Genomic DNA, 11,473 nt, shown 5'->3' with positions numbered 1-11,473 from the left:
TGGTTTGTGAAAGCTTTGTGTTTTGTCAGCTTTTGTCTTACAGCCTCTACTACTTTTTTATGCTAGAGCTAGAAAACAATATTTATATTTTAAGAATGATTTGTGTTTGTCTATTAGTAAGGAAGAGGTCTTTAAGAGAATATGTCCTAGAGTTTCACACTAAGTTATTAAGAAGGGATATAAATACCTTTCCTTTAAAAAAAAATGGTTTGGCATGAAAACTTAGCAAGATAGGCAAAACCATGTGGAGAACAGTGGTAGTCACTGTTTTGTTTTGTTATGTTTTGTTTTTAAGGCGGAGTCTCGCTGTGTCGCCAGGCTGGAGTGCAGTGGCGTGATCTCAGCTCACTGCAACCTCCGCCTCCTGGGTTCAAGCAATTCTCCTGCCTCAGCCTCCTGAGTAGCTGGGACCACAGGCACACACCACCACGCCCAGCTTATTTTTGTATTTTTAGTAGAGACGGGGTTTCACCATATTGGCCAGGAAGGTCTCCATCTCTTGACCACCATGTTGGCCAGGAAGGTCTCCATCTCTTGACCTCGTGATCCGCCCGCCTTGGCCTCCCAAAAGTACTGGGATCACAGGCATGAGCCACTGCCCGGCCTGTTTTGTTTTGTTTTGTTTTTTCATGAAGTGTTTCACAGCTAACATTTTATCTAATTTCAGGTCTTTCAATAGGATTACCATCATATGTGAGCAATTTTCAACATCAAATGCAAAAATAGGGTTACTGGAGGCTGGGCACAGTGGCTCACACCTGTAATCCCAGCACTTTGGGAGGCCGAGATGGGCAGATCACCTGTGGTCAGGAGTTCGAGACCAGCCTTACTAACATGGTGAAACCCCGACTCTACTAAAAATACAAAAATTAGCTGGGCGTAGTGGCAGGCACCTGTAATCCCAGCTACTCAGGAGGCTGAAGCAGGAGAATCGCTTGAATCTGGGAGGCAGAGGTTGCAGTGAGCCGAGATCGCACCATTGCACTCCAGCCTGGGTGACAGAGTAAGACTCCATCTCAAAAAATACATTAAAAAAATAGGGTTACTGAAGATCATTGTGGCCACTTAAGTGTAAGTTAATTAAAATTTAAAGAAATTTAAAATGTACTCCCTCAGTCACACTAGCCACACTGTAAGTGCTCAGTAACTCATGTACCTGGTGGCTACCATATTAGACAGTACAGCTATAGAATATTTCTATTGCAGAAAGTTCTGATAGCTGATGTAGAATATTGGACTGGAAATGGTTATACTGTTTAAGATGAACCTGTGTAAAGAATAGAAAATAATAGAGCCAGGGGTACAAATGATAAGCATAGATGACTTGTCAATCTCCTGAAATATGTTCAACCAATATGGACCCAATCATGTTACTGGATTAAAATAATTTTTTAAAAAGGGCATGATACAAACTCTCCTCAACCGGAGAGTTTTAATTCTTCCCAAGGTCTAAGGTACACGGGTACAAAGAGCAAAAATCCTCAAAGGGCATCATCAATCATTATTTACTAGTGGTCAGACTGTATCTAATTATGGAGCAGAATTATTCAACAGCATGCATTCATTTGTAAAGTATAAAAAGCTGGGCATGGTGGCTCATGCCTGTAATCTCAGCACTTTGGGGGGCCAAGGCAGGAGGATCTCTTCAGGCCAGGAGTTCTGAGACCAGGTTGGGCAGCATAGCAAGACCCCATCTCTACAAAAAATATTTTTTAAAAAAATAGCTGAAGCCTGACGCAGTGGCTCATGCCTGTAACCCCAACACTTTGGGAGGCTGAGGAGGGTGGATCACCTGAGGTCAGGAGTTTGAGACCAGCCTGGCCAACATGGTGAAACCCTGTCTCTACTAAAAATACAAAATTAGCCGGGCATGGTGGCACGTGCCTGTCGTCCCAGCTACTCGGGAGGCTGAGGCAGGAGAATCTGTTGAACCCGAGAGGCAGAGTTTGCAGTGAGCCAAGGTCACGCCACTGCACTCCAGCTTGGGCGACAGAGTGAGACTCCATCTCAAAAAAGTAAATACATAAATATAAAAATAATAAAAATTAGCTGGGTGTAGTCCTAGCTATTCAGTAGGCTGAGGCGGAGGACTGCTTGAGCCAAGAGTTCAAGGCTGCAGTGAGCTATGATTGTGCCCGCTATACTCCAGCATGGGCAACAGAGTAAGACCTTGTCTCTTAAACTAGAATACTTTTGTAATGGCTGGTAATTTTATAAGAACTAGGACTGGCAAAGGTTAAAAAAAAATCTAACTTCCTGGCTCAAAATAAAATTTCCTGGGTCAACAAAGACTTTGCTGTCAATCCTGTAGGTTAGATGTGCATTCCCTTTAACTAACATTTAAAATTGACCACTTTGCTCTCCTTAAAAAGGAATCTTCTCTTAAACTTCTCTGACATCACACTATTTCTATTTCTCTGGCCACTCCTTGGTCTCATTTTGTTTTCTTCCTCTGACTGTCTCCAGGCTCTTTTCTCTCCTGAGCCTGCACCAGGTGATTTCATGTACTCTCATGGCTTCAAATGACCATCTGTATTTTGGTAATTCCATTTCTTGTAGTTTCAGCCTAGATCTCTCTTCCAAGTTCCAGATACACATCTAGCTGACATCTCTTGAGTGTTCAAAATAGCATCTCAAGTTAGCGTGTCCAGATCTGCATGCATCTGCTTTCCCCAGAATTTGTCTTGTATGCCTCATGTCAGCAAATCACGCTACTCAATTGTGCAAGCCAGAAACCTAGATGTCATTCTGAATCTTCCAACTCCCTCATGCTCTGCATCCAGAAATCACAAAGTTCTTTTGGTTTTACCAACTGTATCTCAAATGCAGCCAGTTCTCACCTTGCCCACTGCCACCATTCTAGTACAGACCATGATAATTTCCAACCTAGATTCTTGCACCAACCTCCTGTGTTTCCCCTTCTAATTGAGTCTCCACATTACCCATTATCTGCATAAACTCAAATCTCTTATCTATTCTCCTATCCTTAAAATTCTTTGAATGTTCCCTATTTGCCCTCAGGATAACTCTGTACAATAGCTAACAAGTCTATTTCAGCCTTGTCTTCACATCTCTGCACTCTGCCCCCAAGGTGGCTGTCTATACTTTTCTTTAGTTCTGTAAAGAGCCCATCCTGTGCCTCGCTTCTTGCCCTTGCACATGCAGTCTCCTCAGCCTGGACAATCTCTTCCACCTTTCCCCACCACAGATGTCACCCCATTTCACCTGGCTAGTTTCTGCTCATACTTTAGGTCTTGTTTGGACATTATTTTCTCCTGGAAACTTTTCTTCACAACCCTCCCATGGTATGTGCCATCCTAATACTCTGTTTCCCCATTAATGCACTTTCACACTGTTTACTTGTTTGTATCCCCCACTGGACTGCAAGCTACTCATGACTTGTGTCTTTTTTTTTTTTTTTGACTTGTGTCTTTTTCATTGTTTAATCCTCTGATACATGCAGTGTGCCATAAATGTGTGAATAATGACAAACTGTAGTCACATGCCTTTTTATTTTCTGATGTTTTGACATCTGGGTTCTTGCTAAGACTTCTCTTACTAGGACTAATTCCTAGATATTGCAAAAGACTCCCATTGGACCATGCCTTACATATACACCCCAGCCAATCCAAAGCCTGTATCCCCAACTACCTCCTTTAACAAACTCTCATAAGCCAAGCCAATATTCCCATCCCCTAATCACCCCAGGGCCAGCCTCTCACCTGAGAGCCTGCTGAAATTATTCAAACTAGCCAGTCTTAGAAGCTGCTTACCCTGCCTCGCCCATTCCTTCCCATGACAACCACAGTAAAGTCTCACCCATGCTTTCTCCTCATTCCCTTCACCTCCTGGTCAACCCTAGTGCTTCCCTGTGTGGGATGCCATGCCTCCTGCTTCTAGGAAACTGTAATGTTTTACCCAGTTAAAAACATCTTCCTTTGTGACATTCATTTCTGTGTCTCTGTGTCTTACCATATGCTATGGTTTGAGTGTGTCCCTCAAAAGTTCATAAAATGGAAATTGAATTCCCATTTTAACAGTGTTGAGAGGCAGGACGTTGGAGAAGTGATTAGGTCACAAGGGCTCCACACTCATGAATGAATTAATGCCATTACTGCGGGAGGGGGTTTCTGATGAAAATGATGAGTTTGCCCCCTCTGCCTCTTGCTCTCTGTTGCACGTGCTTCCTTACCACACGATGCCTTCCACCATGGGATGACCCTCACCAGATGCTGGAAGCATGCTCTTAGACTTCCCAGTCTTCAGAACCACGAGCCAAATAAACTCTTCTTTGTATATCCAGTCTGTGGTATTCTGATATAGCAGTAGAAACAGACTAAGCCACCATATCTGATTAAAACAGTCCAGATTTTTAAAACACACATTTACTAAGGGCTATGTGCTATTATTCCTCACAATAGTCTAAAGTATTAAACTTTATTATTCCCACTTTAGAGAAGAAAAAACTGAAAGCTTAAAGCCAAGTTGGTAAAGCTGTGGAGCAGTGGAGCTGAAAGTAAACTCAAATCCCAGAGCTGTTTTCCTTTTAAAAAAAAATTGTATATGTTTAAAGTGTACATGATGTTTTGATATACATAGGAAAAGATTAGGACATGCAGACAATATATCCATCATCTACCACTGTTACCTCTTGTTTTGTGTGGTAAAAGCACCTAAAATCTACGTTCTTTGCAAAACTTCAATATGCAAGATTAATAACTGTAGCTTTGTGGCACATTGGATCTCTAGACTTATTGATCCTACATAACTGCAAGTTTGTACCCTTTGACCTACATCTCCCCATTTCCTCCTCCTCTCTGCCCTTGGTAACTACTGTTGTACACTATGTATGTGACTTTTTTGGGATCCCATATATAAATGAGATCATGCAGTATTTTTCTGTGTCTGGCTTTTTTCGCTTAGCATAATGTCCTCCAGTTTAATTCATGTTTTTGCAAATGGAATATTTCCTCTTTTAAGGCCAAATAATATTCCATTTTATATATAGCACAATTGATCCATTTATCCATCAATGGACACTTAGGTTGTTTGCATAGATTGACTCTTGTGAATAATGCTGCAATTGATGTGGGAGCCCAGACACCTCTGTGGTGCTGATTTTATTTCCTTTGGGTACATACCCAACAGAGGGATTCTCTGGGTCATGTTGGTTCAATATGAACCAATTTGAAAATCAATTCGTGTAATTTACCATTTTAACAAACTAAAGAAAAATCACATGATCATATTAATAGATGCAGAAAAAGCATTTGACCAAATATAACACTAAGAGGTTTAGTGAATCTTCGCCTAAACCTTACACATTATACAAAAATCAAAATATCATTTAAATATAAAATGTAAAATTATAAAACCTTTAGAAGATTACGTAGGAGAAAGTCTTTGGACAGTCTTAGTCCATTCAGGCTGCTAGAACAGAATCCCATAGACTGGGTGGCTTTATAAACAACAGAATTGTATTTCTCACAGTTTTGAAGGCTGGGAAGTTCCAGATCAAGGCATCAGCATGTTCTTCATTTGGTGAGGGCCTACTTCCTGGTTCATAGAACAGAATAGTGCCTTCTTGCTGTGTCCTTACATCGTGGAAGGGGAAAGGGAACTCTCTGGGGTCTCTCTTATAAGGGCACTAATCCCATTCATGAGGACCTCCATCCTCATGACCTATTCACCTCCCAAAGGCCCCACCTCCTAACACTATCACACCAGAGGTTAGGTTTCAACATACGAATTTTGGGGGAAACAAACATTCAACCTACAGCAGGATTCTGGGCCTTGGTGACAGTTCTTAGGCATGACACTAAGAGCACAATCTGTAAAAAAGATAATAAGTGGGCTTACTCAAAATTTAAAACTTTCCTCTGTAAGAGATCCTGTTAAGTGGGTGAAAAGATAAACCACAGACTGGAAGAAAATATTTGTAAATCATATATCTGACAAAGGAGTCATATCTAGAGTATATAAAGAACTCTCAAAACTCAACAATTGGCCAGGCATGGTGGCTCACACCTGCAATCCCAGCACTTTGGGAGGCTAAGGTGGGAGGATCGCTTGAGTCCAGGAGTTTGAGACCAACCTTGGCAATGTAGGGAGACTCCATCCCTACAAAAAAAAAAATTTTTTTTTAATTAGCTGGGTGTGGTGGCATGCACCTGTAATCCCAGCTACCTGGGAGGCTGAGGTAAGAAGATCACTTGAGCTCAGAAGGTCGAGGCTGCAGTAAGCTGTGTTCACACCACGTGGGTGACCCCGTATCAAAAAATAAACAAAAAACAAAACAACAACAAAAAACTCAACAGTTAAAACCAATAATCCAAACAGAAAATGGACAAAAGACATGAAGAGACATTTCACCAAAAAGTATATATGGATGGTAAATAAGAATATGGAAATATATTGAGATAGCCATTAGGGAAATACAAGTTAAGACCACGGTGAGATATCACTATCTACCTATTAGAATACCTAAAAAATAGTGACAACACCAAATGCTAGTGAGGATGTGTAGAAACTGGATTTCTCATACATTGCTGGTAGGCACGTAAAATGGCATAACCATTTTGGAAAATAGATTGGCAGTTTCTTTAAAAAAAAAAAAAAACTATACGGGCACTTACCATAAAGCCCAGCAATCACACTCCTGGGCGTTTATCAGTAGAAAAACCTGTATACAAATTGTCATAACAGCTTTATCTGTAATAGCTAAAAGCCAAAACCAGCAAAATGTCCTACAATTGGTGAATGGTTAAACTGTGGTACATTCATACTATGGAATACAACTCCACCACAAAAAGGAACAGATTATTGATACAATAACTTGGATGATCTCAAGGGCATTGTAATGAAAAAAGTCCATTTTAAAAGGTCATGTATCAGCCAGGCACGGTGGCCCATGCCTGTAATCTCAGCACTTTGGGAAGCTGAGGCAGGTGGATCACTGGAGGCCAGGAGTTTGAGACCAGTTTGGCCAACATGGCTAAACCTTGCCTCTAATAAAAATACAAAAATTAGCTGGGTGTGGTGGCACATGCATGCGAACCCAGCTATTGGGGAGGCTGAGGCAGGAGAATCGCTTGAACCTGGGCAACAGAGCAGGACTCTGTCTCAAAAGAAAAAAAAGGTCATGTATCACATGATTCCATGTATATAACATTCTTAAAATGGAAAGCTACAGAGGTAGAAAAAATGTTAGTGGTTGCCGCAGGCCTGGGTGGTGAAGGAGAGGTGGATGAATGTGACTACAAAGAGAGATCTGTTCACCTTTTCAGTCATCACTTCTTTCGCTGTGTTGAGTTGCCACTGTCTTAGGTATGATTTTTCTGGTTGGGAAATTCCTCAGCTTCTGGTCTGCTGATGGCATCTTCCCTAATGTCCCATGCTGGTATGGATTTTGGGAGCAGGAAAGATGAATGTAATTCTTTGTAATTTGTCTTACCTACTCTCCCCAAAAACAACTTTCAGCAAGTTCACCAATGGCCTCTATAAAGCTAAATCCAGTGGACAGTTTTCAGTTCTTATTTTAAAGCAGAAGTCCCCAGCCTTTTTGGCACCAGGGACCGGTTTTGTGGGAGACAATTTTTCCACAGGATGGGGGCAGGGGATGGTTTCGGGATGAAACTGTTGACCTCAGATCATCAGGTATTAGTTAGATTCTCATAAGGAGCATGCAACCTAGATCCCTTGCATGTACAATTCACAGTAGGGTTTGCGCTCCTATGAGAATCTAGTGCCTTGCTGATCTGACAGGAGGCAGAGCTCAGGAAGTAATGCTGGCTCACCAGCTGCTTACCTCCTGCCATGTGGCCCGGTTCCTAACAGGCCACAGACCCATACTGGTCCATGACCTGGGAATTAGGGACCCCTGTTTTAAAGGATTCCCTGCTGCATTTGACATAGCTGATGGTATTAGTTTCCTGAGGCTGATGCAACCAATTACCACAGACCTGATGGCTTCAAACAAGAGAATCTCTTACCATTCTAGAGGCCAGAAGTCCAAAACCAGTTTTACTGGGCCAAACACAAAGTGTAGTAGGGGTGTGCTCCCTTCAGAGTTTCTAGAGAAGAATCTGCCAGCATACCTTGGCTTGTGGCTGCACCATCCAATCTCTGCCTGTGTGGTTACATTGCCTCCTTCTCTCATGTATGTATCAAACATCCCTCTGCCTGTCCCTTATAAGGACATTAGTGATGGCATTTAGGGTCTATCTGGATAATCCAGGATAATCTCCCTATCTCAATATTCTTAATCACATCTGTAAACATTTTCCCACAGAAGGTAATAGTCACAGATTCCAGAGGAAAGAACCAGCTATCTTTGGGTGGCCATTATTCAGCTTGCTACACTGAACATTCTCATTCTTTCTCAAAACTCCACCCCTCTGAATTCTAGCACATTGTTCTGTACTCTTGTTTTGCTACCTGACAATTGCATCTTGGCTTCTTTGGGCCTTTTCTTGTCTGTTTAATCCCACATGGGGGCCATCCTTGGCTCATCTAGCACACTTTTCTCACTGGGACAATTTCATGGACTCCTGTGATTCATCACTCCCCCATCTGTATCTTTTTTTTTTTTTTTTTTTTTTAAGATGGAGTCTCGCTCTGTTGCCCAGGCTGGAATGCCATGGCACAATCTTGGCTCACTGGTGCAAGCTCCGCCTCCTGGGTTCACGCCATTCTCCTGCCTCAGCCCCCCGAGTAGCTGGGACTACAGGCTCCTGCCATCACGCCCGGCTAATTTTTGTATTTTCAGTAGAGACCAGGTTTCACCGTGTTAGTCAGAATGGTCTTGATCTCCTTACCTCATGATCCGCCCACCTCGGCCTCCCAAAGTGCTAGGATTACAGGCATAACCCACCGTGCCCACCCCCCCCCCCATCTCTATCTTTAGCCCAGATTGCTTCCCTAATTATCAGACTCAGTCTGTAGCTGGTCAGATGCCTACCAAAAGTATATCTATCTGGATGTTCCTCAAGTCCCTCACACTTAATAATCTTCTAAAATGAAATTCATGTTCTCCCTCTCATCAAAAGCAGAAGTGTAACTAGGTCCTCACGCTGTGGAGCAAATGTGTACAAAAGGAATTCCCCTGAATGGATATGGCGGGATCTAGGGGCAGGGAAGGGTCCATACTAATCACTGACAGAGGGGCTCTCACATAAAAAAGGGATCTCCCTTTTACTGCCTTCTCCACTGTCTCCCACATGGACTCACCATCGTGTCTCAGTTAAGCAGTAAACTGACAAATTGTGACTTTCTCACTTCAGTAGGCATCACTATGAGATACACTTTTTACTAGGCCCAGTGCAAAATGGAAATTGCAGAACCTCTTGTTCAAAGATTAGTAGGAATTTCAAGAGTAGCAAAAGCTGAGTATTAAGCCCTTCTATGCCCAGGACCCTGTGTGACTACACAGGTCACATGCCTATAAAGCTGGCCCTGCCTGGAAGTCGTTTCTTCTCTCTCTTCCCACTGCCTGGATCTAACTAGCCTCCAAGACCTGCCATGCTATTCCTCAAATGTCTCCTGATTCTGTTCTTCCTCATTCTCTTCTATCATTGCCTTAGTGCAACCCCTCATTCCCTCCACTTGTTCTTTCTGGCTCAGGTCTTTAGATCTGGCATCCAGATGAATCATCTAAAATGCGAATCTGGTCAGGTCACTCCCAGCCTGAAATGCTCCAGTGGCCAGCCATAACTGTAAGGATAAAGTCCCAGGTACTTGGTAAGGTCTGCCATGGTGAACTCAAAGTGATGATAATATCAAACCTCTTTCAGTGCTTGTGTATGTCATAGTGTGACACATCTCTGTGCCTTTGCTATTGCTGCTACTCCTACTCTTTGCTTGGACAATGTATTCTTTTGAGTCTCACAGCTCAACTAATTGTGTGTGAATGTGTGTGTACATAAACATTTTTATAACAGTGCCTGGCATTTAGTTAGCACTGTATGTGTTAGCTATTATTATGATTCCAGGAAACCCTCTTGGACAAATTAGGCTGAATAGCCTTCTTTCATGTCACCTTAGCACACTGTGCATATTTTATCTTACCACATTACAGTGAAGAGGTGTCTTCCTCTGTCTGCCTCCACAGCTAGAGTGCAAGCTCCTTGAGGCAGGGACCATGTCTTACTCATCTTTTCAATCTCGTGCCAAAGGGGTATAGTGTCCTGTGCATCGCATGCATTCAAAAAATCTTTGTGTATTCAACTGATCCCCAGCATACCTTCCAATCAGTTTTAGTCCTAGAGGGGTTTCTTTTTTTTTTTTTTTTTTGAGACGGAGTCTCACTCTATCGCCCAGCTGGAGTGTAGTGGCGCGATCTCGGCTCACTGCAAGCTCCGCCTCCCAGGTTCACACCGTTTTCCTGCCTCAGCCTCCCGAGTAGCTGGGACTACAAGCACCCGCCACCACCTCCGGCTAATTTTTTGTATTTTTAGTAGAGACGGTGTTTCACTGTAGTCTCGATCTCCTGACCTCGTGATCCGCCCGCCTCGGCCTCCCAAAGTGCTGGGATTACAGGCGTGAGCCATCGCGCCGGGCGAGGGGTTTCTTAAAAAGCATTTTCATCAGATGAGACCCCAGCCCTGAGGGGAGAAGGAGAAAGAGAAAAGAGAAAGAAAGAGTATTTTCAGCCACCACCTGAGGCCACCATGTTCTTCCTCTCTTACACATCTAGTACATACCCCCTTAGGCTTCCCATAAATCCTGTCTTTCCTGTGGATAATTTCTTCAATCATTAGTGGTGTGCTTCTTCTTTCTTTCTTTTTTTTTTTTTGTTTGAGACGGAGTCCCACTCTGTCGCCCAGGCTGGAGTGCAGTGGCGCAGTCTCAGCTCACTGCAACCTCAACCTCCCAGGTTCAAGCAATTCTCCTGCCTCAGCCTCCCAAGTAGCTGGGATTACAAGCATGCGCCACCACGCCTGGCTATCATTAGTGGTGTGTTTCTCCAATGATGTCCCTAAATCTTCTTCCCTGGGGTCTGCACCTCCCTTGAACCTCCCCATTCTACACCTAGTGCATGCTTTGCCAGGGTAATTCCAAAGGCATCTGGGGGTTGGGGCTGTTGGTAGAAATCCTAGATGTCATGGCTGGATCTTTCCTGGAAGTTTGGGTTGGGACAGGTATTAAACAGGCCACTCTGAATGTATAAATCTAATTAAAAATTTATGTGATTGGTGGGCATTTTTTCCAACCTAATAAAGTCCCTTTCCATCCCCCAGCTCTTTGTATTTTAAAAGCCAGGTCACTAGACTTGATAATTCTAGAGAGAGCTGACTGAAAAGAGTTGGTTTGATTAGAAATAGAGGTTCAACACTTTTACACTGTTGGTGGGAATGTAAATTAGCTCAACCATTGTGGAAGACAATGTGGTGTTTCCTCAAAGACCTAAAACCAGAAATACCATTTGACCCAGCAATCCCATTACTGGGTATATACCCAAAGGAATATAAATCAT

This window comes from Pan troglodytes, chromosome 12 (assembly GCF_028858775.2).
Source record: "Pan troglodytes isolate AG18354 chromosome 12, NHGRI_mPanTro3-v2.0_pri, whole genome shotgun sequence".
Taxonomy (NCBI): Eukaryota; Metazoa; Chordata; class Mammalia; order Primates; family Hominidae; genus Pan; species Pan troglodytes.
This window is presented reverse-complemented; position numbering follows the sequence as displayed.